Source organism: Agelaius phoeniceus, chromosome 7, assembly GCF_051311805.1.
Source record: "Agelaius phoeniceus isolate bAgePho1 chromosome 7, bAgePho1.hap1, whole genome shotgun sequence".
Classification (NCBI taxonomy): domain Eukaryota; kingdom Metazoa; phylum Chordata; class Aves; order Passeriformes; family Icteridae; genus Agelaius; species Agelaius phoeniceus.
The window spans coordinates 11,001,849-11,020,071 of record NC_135271.1 but is presented as its reverse complement, the minus strand read 5'-3'; positions in this window follow the sequence as shown (position 1 = coordinate 11,020,071).

Sequence of the window (18,223 nt, the reverse complement as noted above, 5' to 3'; positions counted from 1 at the left end):
AAGATCAAACAGCCTGGAGATACCTGTAGACCTAGCAACATAGGTTCTCTGTCGCAGACATCTTTCATGAAAAATCCTTTCTTAGGATTTTTCCTTGTGAGAAGCTGCAGTTTCAGCAACCAAAAGTAAACAATGGTTATCTGCTGCTGTGGAATGCAATAGGTAGACCTGTGATTGGTCTCCTGTGGATGTTTGGATTTACTGACCACTCATGGCAGAGCTGGCTCTTGCTCTCTGTCTGAGACACAGATCTTTGTTATTCATTCTTGTCTATTCTTAGCTTAGCTAGCTTCTGAAGAAACCTTTTCCTTTCTATTTCTTTTTAGTATAGTCTTAATGTAACATATATCATAAAATAATAAATCAAGCCTTCTGATCATGGAGTCAACATTCTCATCTCTTCTTCATCCTGAAAACCCTTGTGACCACAGTCACAAGTGGTGACCCCTCGACTGAGGAGGACAATCATCACTTGGTGAGACCACCAGAGGAGCATTGCTGCACTGGGTAAACCCCAAATGTGTGGCATTGATGGTTGCTTCACAAGTGACCACAGAAGTGGATTCTATCCAGGAGCTGAAGAACTGAAGATCTGAATTTGGACAGAGTTCACAGCAAGGCTGACCACAAAGAGAACCTTCTGAAAAGCCTCCAGGAAGATGTTCAGAAAACTCAGCAGCACCATGTGGATAGCCAGAGAGTCCTGGACACTGTCACAAGGTACTGTTGGTTTTTCCCCTCCTAAAGATGAGGCCATTCGCAGTTTGTGGCTGCTCATGTGGAGGACTTCTCCCCTAGAGGATGAGGTTCCATTCTCCCTTTCAGAGGAGAAACTTATTGCCCTCTGGAAAAAATGGGGTGAAGAGGACGGAATTCTCCTGTTGGAGACAGATCTCTATGAGTTTTTTCGATGGGCAAAGCTCTTTGGGTTTTTTACGAATGTGCTATATGCCCTCGATATGTTCGTCTGGGAGTGTATGGACTCCATTTTCCAATTCTTTTTGGACCGTGGGTTCGGATGCCCCTCGATTTATCCAACCTTTTTTTTGCTCTTTCTAGTCTTGAAACGGAGAGCAGCTGTTTTTCCCTGGATTGCTAACTGCAAGGGGAAAGCCCCGTTCCCCCCAATTCCAGGGAAGACCCTTTGGAGGGGGATGATCTGCTGCTTTCCAGCCCCCCTGAACCACAGCGGGAGGGTGAAGTTTCGCCCGCAGCCGAAGTTTTTTTTACTGCGTCTTCGGAGCATGCTCAGACGGAGCCGTTTTTTCCCCCTTCCCATTGCTCTCAGGGGGGATGGGAGTGGGCGGCACCGCCCCGGCCAGCGCCGCGAGCGCCGCCCCAACCCGCCCCACGTGTGCGGGCGCTTCCCCGCGCGGCCCCTCCCGCGGCCGTCCCTCCGGCAGAGCCTGTGGGCGCTCCGGCCGCGGTTCCCCCGGCTTCCCCGCCTGCATCTGAGGCCTCAGGAACGCCGCTTCCCGCGGCTGTGCCAATGTTGCTGGGCAACAGCGATCCACCGCTCCCCCGGGCCATCCCGCTGCCTCCCGTGCGGACTCCGCCGCCTTCTGCAACTGCACTTCCGCGGCCGATGTCAGAGCCCAGCACAGAAGATGCTGCCGACCCCGTGCCGCCCCCACCGCCCCCGCTGCCTCCCCAGGCGGCCCCGCTGCCGGCCCCGGCAGTTCTGCCGCCTGTGGGGACTCCGTCCTCCGTGTCTGCGTCAGAGGCTGCCCTGGAGCCGGCGGCAGCTGCAGCGGCGCCTCCTGCATCCAGCGTGACTTCCTCCCCGAGTTTTTCGGGTTGTCCTGGGGCTGCTCCTACGGGGGGAGCTGGGACAGGGGAAGAGGGCATCAGTCTGTCCTTCCGTGGAGGAGGCATGGCCCGACAGCTGGCTGTGGGCACAGCCTGGCTGCCTGTTTTCAAGATCAGCATTTTTGGCGGGTTGGGGGGTGTTTGGTCCGGGGTTTCCCCCTGGGGGATGTGAATCTCTCTGCTGCCCCTCGTGCACCCCAGCGGCGAGGGGGAGGTGGGTCCCGAAAGTTCTGCCCCTGGTCCCCAGCCCAGAGGGTGTGGAGGTGGTGCCGTGAGGCAAATGGGAGGAACACCTGGTGCATTTGCATTGCAGAGGCAGAGGGCACAGCAGGAAGCGAGCATCGCTTGTCTGCTGTGGGGAAAGGACATCCCCAGACCTGAGACGAAGATTCTTGGGACAGCTTCTGTCTTCCCATTGCCGGCATGCCTCGGTGATTTTGGGGAAAGGAAGCGTTTGGTCACCCCTTCTGCCATTGTACTGGCAGCAGGGTGCGGGTCTGTGCCAATGCAGAGCCTGCCTCGGGGGCTGGGCCTGGGCTGTCTGCCTTGGTTGCTTGGGCCAGGGCCACCTCCCGGCCTCCTGTTGGGTTTGGGGGCTTTGCTTCCCCCTTCTGGTCCTGGGCCACCTTTCTGTGGGCCAGGTCTGGGGTTCCTGATCCTTCCACATGGGCCAGGGCCCCCAAAGGCCTCTCTCTGGCTCCTCTGCTGCTGCTCTTTCCGACAAAAAAAAAAATAAAATTAAATTAAATAAAAAAGGGTGAAAGAGCTGGCAGCAGCTCAGAGGCATTGAGGAGCCAAGGATTGGCTTCAGCCCAAGTTGTTCAATAAAGGGCTGTGTCAAGACATTTCAGAAATTTTCTCAAAATTGTTTGAAGACTGTCAATGGACTTTTGATAACTATTGATGGACTTTTCTGTAGCAAGCCTGTTTCAGGACCAAAAGAAACTTTCAGATATGGCAAAGAGGAACATCTTCAGACCATGGACTTTTCCTGAAATTCAGCTGCTTGGACTTGAATTTTCTTTGCATTGTTTTTGCATTTTCTTATATTGTAAAATTGTTTTAGTGATATGATAGAATTTTATGTTCTACAGGTGAAGAAATTCCCAGTTCATTCTACAGGAGCACTTGAGTGGAGTTTGATTGGCAACAGATAACCTGTCAAGTGTTTGTCTTTTCCTCGGCATGAGTACAGCAGAGAAAATTACAAACACTTTTTCCTTTTAATTTAACTAAATAAAAAAAGGTGACATGTCGCAGACATCTTTCATGAAAAATCCTTTCTTAGGATTTTTCCTTGTGAGAAGCTGCAGTTTCAGCAACCAAAAATAGACAATGGTTATCTGCTGCTGTGGAATGCAACAGGTAGACCCGTGATTGGTCTCCTGTGGATGTTTGGATTTACTGACCACTCATGGCAGAGCTGGCTCTTGCTCTCTGTCTGAGACACAGATCTTTGTTATTCATTCTTGTCTATTCTTAGCTTAGCTAGCTTCTGAAGAAACCTTTTCCTTTCTATTTTCTTTTTAGTATAGTCTTAATGTAACATATATCATAAAATAATAAATCAAGCCTTCTGATCATGGAGTCAACATTCTCGTCTCTTCTTCATCCTGAAAACCCTTGTGACCGCGGTCACACGGAGTGGCTGCGAGTCGGGGGCGCGACCGTCCCAGCGGCCGCAGCGCTGTCAGGCAGCGCCTGCACGCTGGGTGCGCTTCTGGCGGCTCTGGTCTCCCCAGAAGTGGGGAATCAGGCAGCCCCTGCCTCAGACCCAGTCAGAAACCCAACCAAGTGAGACCAGAGGCAGGGGCCCCTTCCCGTCCCTCTGGGGCACGGCTGCAAAACAGCCACTGTGTCTTCCTGCACCTGTGTCTGGGCTGTGCTGAGCCCAGAGCCGGCCAGCTTGTGCTCTGCTGTGCCAAGAGCGTTCTGGGCAGGCAGGCAGAAGTGCTGCATGCACAGTGGGCAAGGGGCTCACGAGAGCCTCCTGCGGGAACAGGGCTCCACTCCCTGGCTGGGAACAGCCTGGTTTTGCTGCCGTGAGCGCAGGCAGGAGTTCAGGCACTTGAACGGGCAGTGGACCCCTCTTGTTTCTAGGGGGCCCGGGGCTGCGCGCCACAAGGGACACGAGGAAACAGACTCAGGAGAAGGAAGATGAGCTAGATCTGCAGTGCCTATGCTACAAGGTGCAGAAGTAATTCAGCCTTGCCAGGGTTTCCTAAATGTGTGTTGGTGTTGGCCGGGAAATGGACATATTTGGGGAAATGGAGACATTTGGGGAAATGCCTTTGGAAGAGAGGGGCTTGCTTCTCAAGCAAAGTGCTTCCCCAGGAGCCCCCAGTGAGGTAGGTGCAGCTGTCTCCCTTTGGCTCCCTGCCCCCCTTTCGTCCTTGAGGCCCCTTGCACTTGGCAGAGGGGCGTGGGAAGGGAGAAGGCTGTGAGGAGCAGTTTTGGCATCTGCCTGGGCCTGCAGAGAGCAAGCCAAGCACCAGTGGCGGCAGGGTGTGTCCCGCCCCTTTCAGCACAGGACAGAGAGGGATCATCTCTGTCCAGCCGAGAGCCCCAAATGCCTCTCAGAGAGCTGTGAATTCAAAGGCCTTTATGCACACATTGATGCCACCTTCCCTATCTGCTGTCTTTGAACTCTTGGCAAGAGGCGTTTGCCTCTTGCTTGCTGGAAGCTGCTCTGCTCCAGGGCCGGCACCGAGCTGGGCTGTGCGGGCACCGTGGAGAGTCCTTCCCCGAGCACTTGGCGGGTCGTGGTGAGTCCAGGGCTGTGTTAGACACTTGGGGCAATGGATTCCTTCCAAGCGGAGACACCTAGGGTGGGGAGGGGGTGGCCTCGGGGCATGTGGCAGCGTGTCCCTTTGTGACACGGTGCAGTGGGGTGACCGTGGAACCGAAAGGGACAGCGTGTCTGAGCAGCCCTTTGTGACACACGCTGACATAGGGGCTGGCGGCGACACAGCCACGCCACAGTGCTCGGTGCACGCGATGGGACAGGAGGTGACAGAGCAGTGCTGTGAGGTGTCCCCACACAGCCGGCTCGTTTGTTGCTGACCAGGAGCTTTTCCGAGGCGTTCCTCTTGTGGCTGGCCTCACAGCCAGACCTCGGGATTCCGTGACTCGGAGCTTTTCCGAGGCATCTCCCATCCCTGCAGCCGGTGCCCTCGTGGCCAGGCTGTGGGACTTGGTGACCTCCATCGTTCACCAGGAGTCTCCTGTCATTGTGACAGGAGACCTCGAGTGCAGGACTTGCTGTCCTGTAGCCTTCCTGAGGCTCCTCTGTTGCAGGTGCCCGCAAGGCACGACTGCAGCACTCGCTGACTCTGGCCTTGGCCGAGGCATTTGAAAGTGCCCTCAAAGTCAGACAGCGGGATGGCGGGCAGACTGCTCAGCCTGTTCAAGGGGCTTCGGGGCAAGAAAAGCAAAGGCCCTGCAGCTGCCCCAGCGCAGCAGCCTGCAGAGCCGGAGCAGTTGCAGCTGCTGCAGGAGGGTGAGTAGTAGAGCTGGGCCGCAGAGCCGGTGCCTGCAGCTGGCCTGGCCCCATCCCATCCCATCCCATCCCATCCCATCCCTGTGGACACACCCATGGACAGGATAGGACAGGGGCAGGGGCTGCCCCCCCGTTGGTCATGCTCCCTGCCCCGGGTGCCTGGGGGGCTGTACCTGCCCTGGGAGCGCAGGGCTGGGCTGTGTTCTCCGGCCTCTCCCACAGCCCCTCAGCTCTGGCTGCGCTCGCTCTTTGGCAGATGCAGCCAGGGACCGGACTCAAGAGCAGGAGCCCACCCGTGGCCGCTTCCGCAGAGCAGCGCAGGTACCTGCGGCCATCCCCACCTGGGCCAGGTCTGCTGGCACTGCTTGGCCAGGCCCCGTGTTGGAGCAGACCATGGAACGTCCCTCTCTTCTTCCTGCCCTTCCCTTCTGTTGCACACACTGCGGAGGTTCCTGCGCCTTTGGCGCACTAAGACCAGCGGCCCCGCGCCCTAGGGCACGGCCGAGCCCGACCCCAGGCCCAGCGAGCTGCGGGCAGAGGCTGCTTCCAGCACAGCGTCCTCTGACCTGGCTGCCAGCTCTGACTGGGAAACCAACGAGGGCTGGGAAGAGGCTGACATGGCCCTGACGGAGGCCATGGCCACCAGCAACACCATCACCCAGCGCATCCCAGAGACTGAGGCCATGCCCACACTCCCTGTGAGTCCTGGACCCACTCTGGAGTTTTACCAGAAGGGTTTTTATTCTCTGCAGCAGCCTGGGGCCAGGGCTGAAGGCCTCCCAGGATCACGTGGCCCCTCAAGCCATGTCCGCTGGGCCCCCTCAGCCCCATCACAGTGGGCTGGGAAGGCAAGCACTTCTTGGGGGAAGCTGGGCAAGTTGCTCCCTTGGACAGTGCTTCAAGTCTTCCCTATGCCGCTTCCTTCAGGTGCAAGCCGTGCTGAGTGCCATGCTGCAGAGACTCACGTCCCGTGAGGCTGTGGACGCCGGGCTGCAAATGGCCATTGTCAGCCTCACCGAAGAACACCCTGCCCACGTGGTGATGAGCCTCCTGCGCTGTGCCCCAACGTGTGACGGGTACGGGGCACAAGTGCCTCAAGAGCTCGGTGCTCACCGGCCCGTAGGGCCCCTTGACCTGTACAGCCTGTCTGGCAGGGTCTGCCAGACGGGCGGAGAGCACTGGCACCCTCGGGCCCCTCTGTTTCCTGAGCCTGCTGCCAAGCTCCCTCCCGACCCCACACAGCTGCACGGGGCACAGTACTGATGCACAGCTCTGGTCCCACAGAGCCACTGCGCTGCTCTGGAGAGCCATGGGCACCTCAGAGGTAGCCGTGGAGGAGGTGCTTCCAGCGCTGCTCTCTGCGATAGAGGAGCAGCCATCCTACGGCAGCTTCCTCTGCAGCGGGGACAACGAGGCCATCCTTGCCCTGGCTGTGAGTTTCTGGAGCTGGCCTATGCTGGCCCTCCAGGTCACCTTCTCAGAAGCTCTCCATGCTCTCCCCAGCCTGCAGCTCCCTGCCGGGGCTGAAAGCTGGGCTAGGGCCAGCAGGCCAGGTGCTCCCCCTGCCTCTCACCCCCGGCCCTGCCTCATGGACACCTCGGCTCTGAGCGCTGCCTTGGGGCGCTTTGTCTCTTGCAGGCAACTCTGGTGCTCTGGAGGATTGCAAGCACGCCCGAGTGGCACTACGCAATCCTCCTTCATTCTCCCCACCTGTTGGTGGCTCTGCTCTTGCAAATTTTCACCACCACGGAGCAGAGGCCAGAGGACGTGGAGACCCAGTGCTTCTGGAGAGCATGCCGGGAGGAACACGGCCTTCCCAGACAGCCCAACAGGTGCCAGTTGCCCTGTCCTTCCCACGCCCTTGCAGCCAGGGCCAGTGCTCCCAGAGTGACCTGGCTTTGGCTCGGCACACAGGTTTGCAGTGCAGACCATGAAGGCTCTGCTCTGCCGACTGGGCTTTGGCAAGAACCTGCTGGCTCTGGAGCACAAGCAGCTCTGGGACACCCTGCTCTGTGCCGACAGCCAGCACTATGCAGCGGGCCTGCTGGCCAGGTGAGATCCCCTACTCCCCGCCGCCACCGCCACCATTTGTGCCCCGTGCCCGGAGTGCCTCACACAGTCCCCGGGGCCTGTAAGCAAGAGGGCCTCGTCACTGAGGGAGGGCCGAGCAGACTGCAAAGGGCCGGGAGAGGAGGATGACCAGCAGCAGCTGCCTCCCAAGGGGCCCATGTCCCCTTGCAGAGTGCTGGGGAAAGATGGGACCTCTGTGAGTCACTCCTGGGAGAGCTCTGCCCGCCCAGCTCAGGGCCTTGGTGCCTTTTTCCCCTGCCAGGGAGATGCACTTTGGCTTGACCCCCTTGTGTCCCCACATGGCCTCGCACCTGCTCAGCCTGCTGGTCAGGAAGCAGCCCCACTGGCATCTGCCTGCCCTGGCATTCTTTGTGGAGGTGAGCCTGATGGCCAGCGGTGCCTGGCTGAGCTGCCTCCCAGCTCTCTGGTCTCTGGTAGCTGCAGCCACCTGGGAGGCTGCCCGCACCCGCTGCTGCTGCCTGGAGCCGGCCCGCTCCCCTGCCACTGCCCTGTGCCTTTCAGCTCCTGGAGTGTCTGGACCTGAGCAAACACGGTCCCAGTGCCCTGTGGGTGCTATCCCGGCACCTGCCGAGCCAGCACAGGGACAGGCTGCGCCTGGAGCTCAGAGGCCTCGTGGTGCTCAGCAAGGAGCCCTCGCTGGTGAGAAGGGGGCAGTGGCTGAAGCCGCGCTGGCAGCGCAGGGCTGGGGAAGGCCGACCTTTGGGCTTGGCTGGGCTTTGGCAGCAGAGGCAGCTGCTGCCAGCTCTCCCGACTCCCGCTTCAGCTGCCCGAGTGCCCCAAGCAGCTGTTGGTGCTGCAGCCAGTCACGGCATCACAGCACAGCCTGGTCTTGCACACAGGCCAGAGGAATACACAGCCTCTATCAACACCTGGTGGAGCTGCTGGCCCATCCAGATGCAGAGATGGTCGGGATGAGCCTCTCTGTGCTCACACATGTGCTCCAGGACAAGGACCTCGCAATACCCAGCACCACCGCCCTGAAGCTGGCTGAGTCCCTCCTGCCACACTTTGAGAAGGTAAGGCTCTGTGCCCCCAGCCAAGGGCACTGGACGCTGCCTGCCTGGAAACGTTGTGCCCTGTTCATTTTAGGGCCTTTGCCCCAGTGGGCCTGGAGTAGTTGGTGCTTAGGACTTTTCCTTTCCTCCAGGACAACAGCCATGTGCAGCTGCTCTCCATTCAGCTCTTCGGCAAGGTGTTGGAGCTGGGAGTGGAAGAGAGGGAAAATCCTCTCAGGACAGTTGTGAGCCAGAGCCTGCTCCCTCTGTTCGTGCGCTGGCACCATGAGAACGTGCACGTTGCCGAGGTGAGGTTTGGTGTGATGCTGCCGCATCCCTGGCCGGGGGCTGGGCCGCCTCCTGCCCCCGGCGCCTGGCGGGCTCCAGCCTCCCCTGGCCTTGGCACAGGGAGCCGGCTGCCGTGTGACTCACCTGGGCTCTGGTGCCACCTGCGGCTCTCTGCTGCTCTGCAGGTGTCTGGCGAAGCCCTGCTTTGTGCCGCACACTTCCTGAGGAGGAGGGATCTCAAGGAGCCGCTGAGGAAGAAGCAGCGGATGAAGTTGGCCGAGAGCCTGGTAAGGACAGCCCGGGAGCCCCAGCCGCAGGCTAGATTGGAGAAGCCCCCCCCGCCCCTGGTGCTCAGTGCGGGGGGCTGGCAGCTGCGCCCCCCACGCTGCTCACTGCCCTGGGCCGTGCACGCCGGCTCAGCCGGTGCCGGGCTCAGGGAGCACCCGGCTGAGGGGCAGAGCCCGCGCCGAGCCTTTCCTGCCGCCGCTCCCCGCAGCTGCTGCAGGACGAGAGCCGAGCGGCCAAGCACCTGCTCTGGGCCCTGCCGCACCTGCAGAGCCCACAGAGACCCCTATGAGAGGCGGCCGTCAGGTTCCTCGGTGAGCCGGCAGCCCGGCGCCCCTCCCCGCCTCCCGGCCCGGCCGCTGCCCCAGCTACAGCGGGAGCCGCACCTGGGCCGCTGCAGCCCCGCCCGCCCTGGGCGCTGCCGCCGCCCTCCCGCAGCCGTGCCCTTGGCCGGCAGCGTGTGGCAGAGGCCCGGCACAAGCCCTGCCCGGCACAAGGGCAGCCGTGCCACCTGGCGCCGCCACATGCTCTGTCTTAACAAGGGTGGCTGGAGTGCTCATGATGGGGCAGAAGGAGGAGCTCCAGGTCCTCAGTCAGGGTGAGTCAGGGCAGCCGCGTGGCAGCAAGTACCGCCCAGGGGATGGGGGCAGCCGCTGCAAATCCCGGCCCCGCAGCTACAATCCGTGACCGGGCTGCCGAGGGCTCTGCTCCCTGTGCGGACCAGGGGCGGTGGGGGCACAGCCTGGAGACCTTTCGGGGACACGTGGGGATCCGTGGCCAGCACCTTTTGCCCAAAGCCCTTGTCTCCCGCTCCCTCCTGGCCATGGCGAGAGCCGGCCGGCATGGCCCTGGCAGGAGGCTTTCCTTGGATTCCCTCCATTTGCCTTCTGACCGTGGCTCTGTTCCTCTCTCTTCCAGCTCTTCAAGCCCTCAGGGAAGACGAGAGCCCATCCTGCATGAACACATGGATTCAGATGAAATTCCAAAGAAGATCTGCAGAACTTCGTTTGTCTCCTGGACCAGATGTACCTGTACCGGCCTCCTTTGATGATTTCCAGTTGGGACCACCTGCAGCTCCAGGCACGGCTCTGGCTGCTCACAGCTGAGCCTGTGCCAAGCTCCAGCAGCTCCTGCCATCTCTCCCCCTGTTGGCAGCTCCTTCCCTGCAGCCCTCAGGCCCTGCCCATGCCCTTTTACCTCCCAGCTCACCCCTTCGCTTTGCTTTCCCTTAATAAACTGTTTGTGTTTTTCACTTTACCCGCGTCTCCGTGCAGCTGAAGCGGCGCAAAACCTGAGCCCAGGGACGCGCAGGGCCCTGCTGCTGTTCTCCTCCCCACTGTGTTCCGTGCATGGACAGAGAGGAACAAAGGCAGCTCAGGCTGCAAAGGTCCCTGTCCCGCTGCTCCAGCTGCACAGCGGCGTGGAGGTAAAGGGCGTGCTGAGCACGCTGAAGGGGAAAAGGACCGCGGGTTTTAGAAGAGCCAACTCCAAACCCAGCTGTGAGGGATTCCAGTGCAGGCATCCGCCGAGGGCAAAGGAGCTTGTAATGGCGGAAGTTTCCACCAAGAGCTTCCTGAAAGCACAGCGATGCTCCATCCCTACACAGGGACAGGAAGAGGGCAGGACAAGAGACCACCGTGGCCTAGCAGTGAGCTTTGGGTATGCCGTAAAGCAAAAGAAGTGGCAGCAGAGTGGCTGGGACTCGGGAGCATGACCGTCCCAGCAGCTGCAGCACTGTCAGGCAGCACCTGCACGCTGGATGCGCTTCCAGAAGCTCTGGTCTCCCCAGAAGCGGGGAATCAGGCAGCCCCTGCCTCAGACCCAGTCAGAAACCCAACCAAGTGAGACCAGAGGCAGGGGCCCCTTCACATCCCTCTGGGGCACAGCTGTAAAACAGCCGCTGTGTCTTCCTGCGCCTGTGTCTGGGCTGTGCTGAGCCCAGAGCCGGCCAGCTTGTGCTCTGCTGTGCCAAGAGCGTTCTGGGCAGGCAGGCACTGCGTGCACAGTGGGGAAGGGGCTCACGAGAGCCTCCTGCGGGAACAGGGCTCCGCTCCCTGGCTGGGAACAGCCTGGTTTTGCTGCCATGAGCCGGCACGTGGCCCTTCACTCGGTGCCCAGACCCCAGACCCCGCGTATTGGGCCTGGGACCCGCGGGGAGGAGAGCGCCCACGAGCCCACCGAGGCACCGGCGGCACTGCGGTATCGCTACGTCTAGGCGGGATTCTGACTTAGAGGCGTTCAGTCATAAGCCCGCAGATGGTAGCCTCGCGCCAGTGGCTCCTCAGCCAAGCGCACGCACCAGGGGTCTGAACCTGCAGTTCCTCTCGTACTGAGCAGGATTACTATTGCAACAACACATCATCAGTAGGGTAAAACTAACCTGTCTGATGACGGTCTAAACTCAGCTCACATTCCCTATTAGTGGGTGAACAATCTAACGCTTGGTGAATTCTGCTTCGCAATGATAGGAAGAGCCGACATCGAAGGATCAAAAAGCGACGTCGCTATGAATGCTTGGCCGCCACAAGCCATTTATCCCTGTGGTAACTTTTCTGACACCTCCTGCTTAAAACCCAAAAAGCCAGAAGGATCGTGAGGCCCCGCTTTCACGGTCTGTATTTGTACTGAAAATCAAGATCAAGTGAGCTTTTGCCCTTCTGCTCCGTGGAAGGTTTCTGTCCTCCCTGAGTTCGCCTTAGGACACCTGCGTTACGCTTTGACAGGTGTACCGCCCCTGTCAAACTCCCCACCTGCCGCTGTCCCTGGAGTGGGTTGCGGCCGGCACACTTGGCACCAGAAGTGAGAGCCCCCCTCGGGGCTTGCCCCCCCTCCTCACCCGGTAAGTGAAAAAACAATCAGAGTAGTGGTATTTCACCGATGGCCGGGACGCCGGCGGGCGGGTCGCCCCGCATTGCCGTGCGCGCGCCCGGCCTCCCACTTATTCTACACCTCTCATGTCTCTTCACAGCACCAGACTAGAGTCAAGCTCAACAGGGTCTTCTTTCCCCGCTGATTCCGCCAAGCCCATTCCCTTGGCTGTGGTTTCACTGGATAGTAGGTAGGGACAGTGGGAATCTCGTTCATCCATTCATGCACGTCACTAATTAGATGACGAGGCATTTGGCTAGAGATCGAACACATATAAATAATATATGTCCCTTTTCCGGGTTAAGTAAAGGTGGCCCGTCCACCTTGGACAAATCCGGTTAAGTGGTACAAGTCCAGTAGGATTGGTCCTAGTCAGGTGGTATTTGACACGTTGTGAATTAAAGTTCCTGTCCCTACCCACTATGAGCTACCTAACTGGCTTGTGGCTGCCTTGCAAACCTAGCTACCGTCTAGTTTATTGAAATATAAAAGTAATAGGCATACATCTATAAATCAACATTGCTACAAAAGATCCCCCCAAGATACAAAATAGTAAAATGCAAAAACCAAGAGGTACAAGGTACAAAAATACAAAAATGTCTATCCTATACATTTGATTTCCTAGCTCTACTGGCAAACATATGTACAATGTCCACAGATGAGATGAGCGCGTCCTTGGATAAAGTCCTTGCAACAGTGATCTGCCTCGATCTGGGAAGTCCAAGAGCGTCCAAAAGTTCAAAGTTCCCCTTGTACCACCTCCCCCGCGCTCCAAGGGGAAAACCCATAAAAACAACAACAGCGTTGGTGAGGCTCCGCACTTCAGTTTCCAAATGTTTGTACTTGTTCACCTTCTCCACGGCAGCTTCCTCCAGTGTCGTCTTTGTCGACTCGAAACGTACTGTCACATCCACAACAAGTGCACGGTCCTCTTTCACGAATATCAGGTCCGGTTTGTAAAGTTCCTTGGTGGCATCCCTTATGTGCGGCTCCTTGACCACCACTCAGTCTCTCTTTTTCACCTCCTCAATAAGCCTCTTGCCAATGCAATTGTGCCTCTTGATTCTGGCGTCCTTCGTCACTGGGCAGAAGCCGATGATGTGGCCGCAGGTCTCAAGGTCCGCCTCGCAGTGTCTACAAAACTTAACACAGTTATCTCCCCTCCCCCACGCGAGAAATTCCCTCGTGGGATAAACATTGGCCCTGAGCTGTAAAGCAGTGAGGAGTTTCCTGTGAGGTATGCGTCTATAATATTGAAGCCAATTATTACTAATTGTGTCCCCCTTAAAATTTTTAACTCCACGGCCTTGGGATTCCAATTTTGTCCACTTTTTAAACTCCTTTCTCCTCTAATCACATGGTTTGGGGAACTTACTTTTAGGGTTCGGTGCTTCCCACTCCGAAAGTGTTTCTGCAGTCGCGGGTGGTACAGACGCCGGTAGTGCGTCCCAAATTGACGGCATCACCGCTCTCTTCCCTCCAGCTTGAATCCATAGTTTCTCATACATCTTCTCCATCTCAGCTTTCTCCAGGAAGGTCTTCATCGTCTCGTCCGGAGACTGTGCAATGCGATGCATTCTCCGGGCCTGCACACTGGGAATCAGTCCCGCCAATTTGATGATGCCCAAACCGCCGTCCTTCGTGCTCGAGTACAAGATGGCATCACCCGTGCACAGAGGTAGGTGCATCCAGTCCTTAACCGCTGTTCAGATCTTCAGGTCAAGGGCTTCAAGGGCCCCTGCTTTCATCTCTGAGGGGTCAGCCAGGTAGGTCAGTCAAGGAATGGTGTATGTTTTGAGGATGTCAAGTTTTTGCAGAGGTTTAAGTGGGGCTCGGTCAATGCGTTCGAGCCAGACGTCTAGTTTTGCGGAAAGGTCGGTTTTTGCAAACCCAGTCCAGGGGTCGATCTGCAGGCTGAGGTATTTCTCCGATTCCCCGGGGTTAATCATGTTCAGGGGTGTGCCGTTGATGGTCCATGCAGCGCAGTTGTTGACGGTGTAAGAGTCTTTTGTGGGCTTGATGTAGAAGCCGTGGCACTTTTGTCCCTGCGTTTTGAGACCTGTGAGATTGCAAAAGGTCTCTAGTATCTTGATGTTGACGTTCATGTTCTCCCAGGAGTCGCTCAACAAGACCAGATCGTCAGCAAATGCCATGGCAGTTATCGTACGCTCTCCACGATCCTTTGTCACTCTCTTCCAGCTTGCACAACAGGGGGTCCATTGCCAGGTTGAATAGAAGGGGTGACAGCGGATCACCCTGCTTCACTCCAACCCGGATCTGGATTTTGTCCGTGTGCGTGTTCTTCTTGACGGTGACATACGTACTGATGTCCTTGTCCATATTGTCCACCAGTCCGACGACGTGGGGATCCACTCTCCGTTGCTGTAAAACGTGTAAGATGTGCTGGTGGCTCACGGTGTCAAAAGCCTTAGCAATGTCCACGAATATAACACCCAGTGGTCTATGTTCATTTTTGGCAGTCCAAATTATAGTTTGTAGGAGCTTCAGGTTCTCAGAACATCCCACCGCACTGATGAAACCTCTCTGCCTTGGGTTGAGGGGGCACGCCTTAGTCATCCTCGCCATCACGATCCTGGACAACAGCCTTAGCAAGATGGAACCAATTGTGATGGGTCTCCAGTTGTTGATGTCTTTTAGGTGCTCCAGTTTTGTCGATTTGGGGATCAAAACAGTCCTGCACCCCCTCACCATGTCCGGGATGTCACCAGATGTTAACCACAGGTTGAAGAGCTCAGCAGTCCGGGCATACCCGGGATGCATCTTCCTGATGTCCCCAAGGGCAATCCCATCTGGACCTGGCGCTGAGCCCTTGCTCATTTCCCGCACGTTCTTTTCAATTTCTTTGGCCGTAATTAAGTCCCTGAAGGCCTTATTGTGGGCCTTCCCTTTAATTTCAAAGTCTCCAAAGACTCCCAAGTCTCACACCAAACTGTCCAGGTGTTTCCCATCTGGCCTTGAATACCAAATAAATTTCACTGGGTGATACATCACAGGACAGACATTCAATGTTGTCCAAAATGATCTTCGCTAATTTCCCCGTCTAGATGGAACAAACGCTGAAAGCGGAGGTAGTTACCTCTTTTGATCGCTTTGTCCTTCATCCACTTCTGAAACTGTTTTCTTGGCTGCTCCTCCCGAGTTTTCTTTTTGCTTTTCCCCCAGAGTGCTGTTCTTATTTGGCTCACTGATTCCAGGCAACCAAAGCAGTCCTGCGCTGATTGAGCAGTGGTCGCACCTTTTGGCCTTCTAATAACTGTTCAAATGCTCTGGGGAAGTTGTTAATTGTCCCATCTGATAAAAGTTCTTTGATCCTTTTCTGATAATGAGCCTGCAGTTGCCCCCCCTCTGCTGGCCAACGGTTTCCCGGAGACCGTTATCCCTATCAAAGTGGTGTCCAGATGTCCCTATTGTTCCCTTCCCAGCAGCTGGTCCTTCCGGCTGGTGGTTCCCCCCAAGTCCATTGTTCACAGTTCCTGCCTGGGATTGATGACTTGACCCAGGTTCTGATTCCAAGTTCCTAGGTGCTCCCCCACCCACTCCATTCTTCCTGAGCAGCATTCTCCTTTTATCACTAATCTTCTTAGCTGTTTTGGTTGTTAAGTGTTCTGATATGAGCTTATTAATGTTTTTGTGACTCTCAAACTGTACCTCCAGCTTGACAAGTAGCTCTTCCTCCTCCTTTGTCCAGCATCTTTTGTGGGCTCCTCGGTTTGATGTTTCTTTCGGTTGGGAAGCATCAATCATCTCCTGGTTTCTAACCAGTGGATGTGCCAATCTTTTGTGTTGTCCTAGGCCAATTTTAGTCATAAAATCTCTACTGCATACCTCACATATCCACTCTCCCACTGGAGGCCCCGCATCCTTCGGACCCTTGCACTTTGCAAAATGACTGTGATGGTTAAAATTCTCCCTCCCACACTAGGCATACCTAAAGCACACCCTCTTCCTCCCGTGAGACCCCTTAAGGTGTTCAATTAGGGCCAACATCGAGTTGAGCCGGGTACCACAGCAAGGACATGGTGGATTTTTGTCAGGAACAGTCACCTTCACGATTGTCAGCCGGTGCTTGTTCACTGCGGACCTCAGGCACCAGAAGCAATGCCTCTGGTGTACCCTCTTCCCCCTTCCCACTGCCTCCCTTCTCAAATACATTCTGATCATTGTCCTTAGGGGGACTAGAATTTAAGTCGTCCCCCTCACTCAGTTGCGGTATAGGCTGTTCAAACACATCAGGAAACCCGTTCAACACCCCCCCATTAACAGAAAAATGAACCACCCCCTGTACATGCTCCTGCAGATCTGACCTATACAGTTCTAAAGAAAAATTCACCATCAAGCCCAATTCATTTTCTGTCAATTTGGTGGTTGTAATGTTACAAAATCATCTCAGGAGGTCTGAGTGCCCACTGATACCCTAGAAAGGTGTAACGGCCGCCCCCAGTTTCCTCCTCCGAGAAACAGATTTGGATTTGGAGTAGCCGAGTCATGACTGGATTCAACATTGGGAACGGAATGGGTGGTCAGCCCACCTCTGAACCTGTTGCCCCTGTCCAACCGGGGGGCCAGGTTTCAGGTAGTAAGAGAGTCATAGTTACTCCTGCTGTTTACCCGCGCTTCATTGAATTTCTTCACTTTGACATTCAGAGCACTGGGCAGAAATCACATCGCGTCAACACGCGCCTCAGGCCTTCGTGATGCTTTGTTTTAATTAAACAGTTGGATTCCCCTGGTCCGCACCAGTTCTAAGCCTCCAGCCCGGGGACCCCCTCCGGGGACCCTCCCCCGTATGAACCACTTGGCCAACGCCAGCCGCGCGAGCGCTGGCTGCGCACCGCGGGAACGCCACTGGCGGGAACCGACGGGGCGGTGGCGCGCAATGATGATGATGGTGGCTGCCGCTGGGGTGCCGGCTGTGGCAAGGCGGAGGGCGGGCGGAGGGGGGGCGGGCAGTGCCCGCCACAGCTGGGGCGATCCAAGGGAAGGGCCTGGCGCACATCCAGAGTCAATGCCGTGCACGCCCGCGCGCGCCCTGGCGCCCGGGCGGGCCACGCGGAGCACACTCACCCACGCACGGTGCCTCGTCCTGCCGCGGCGTGCGTCCAGCCCCGCTTCACACCCCAGCCCAACCGACCCAGCCCTTAGAGCCAATCCTTATCCCGAAGTTACGGATCTGGCTTGCCAACTTCCCTTACCTACATTGTTCCAACATGCCAGAGGCTGTTCACCTTGGAGACCTGCTGCGGATATGGGTATGGCCCGGTGCGAGACTTACACCCTCTCCCCCGGCTTTTCCCGGGCCAGCGAGAGCTCACCCGACACCGTCGGAACCGCGATGCTTTCCAAGGCGCGGGCCCCTCTCTCGGGGCGAACCCATTCCAGGGCACCCAGCCCTTCACAAAGAAAAGAGAACTCTCCCCGGGGCTCCTGCCGGCTTCTCCGGGATCGGTTGCTTAACAGCACTGGGTGCCTCCCAGCGCCTATCTCTGCCACTCTCGATTCGGGGATCTGAAGCCGACTCCCTTTCGATCGGCTGAGGGCAATGGAGGCCATCGCCCACCCTTTCAGAACGGCACTCACCTATCGCTTAGAACGGACTGACCCATGTTCAACTGCTGTTCACATGGAACCCTGCTCCACTTCGGCCTTCAAAGCTCTCATTTGAATATTTGCTACTACCACCAAGATCTGCACCTGCGGCGGCTCCACCCGGGCCCACGCCCCAAGCTTTGAGGCGCACCGCAGCGGCCCTCCTACTCCTCGCGGCCTAGCCCCCGCAGGCATCGCACTGCTGGTGACGGCCAGCTATGGGCCCGACGCTACAGCACCATCCATTTTCAGGGCTAGTTGATTCGGCAGGTGAGTTGTTACACACTTCTTAGCGGATTCCAACTTCCATGGCCACAGTCCTGCTGTCTAGATCAACCAAAACCTTTTCTGGGCTCTGATGAGCGTCGGCATCGGGCGCCTTAACCCGGCGTTCAGTTCATCCCGCAGCACCAGTTCTGCTTACCAAAAGTGGCCACTGAGCACTCGCATTCCACGGCACGGCTCCATGCCAGCAAGCCAGCCCCCTTACCCATTGAAAGTTTGAGAATAGGTTGAGATCGTTTTGGCCCCAAGACCTCTAATCATTCGCTTTACCGAGTAAAACTGCCCATTGCCGAGTGCCAGCTATCCTGAGGGAAACTTCGGAGGGAACCAGCTACTAGATGGTTCAATTAGTCTTTTGCCCCTGGACCCGGGTCGGACGAATAGTTTCTTTTCCTCCGCTGACTAATATGCTTAAATTCAGCGGGTCTCCACGTCTGATCTGAGGTTGCAAGCCCAAAGCTTGGCCACGCCATGCGAGGGGGCGCGCGCAGAGACG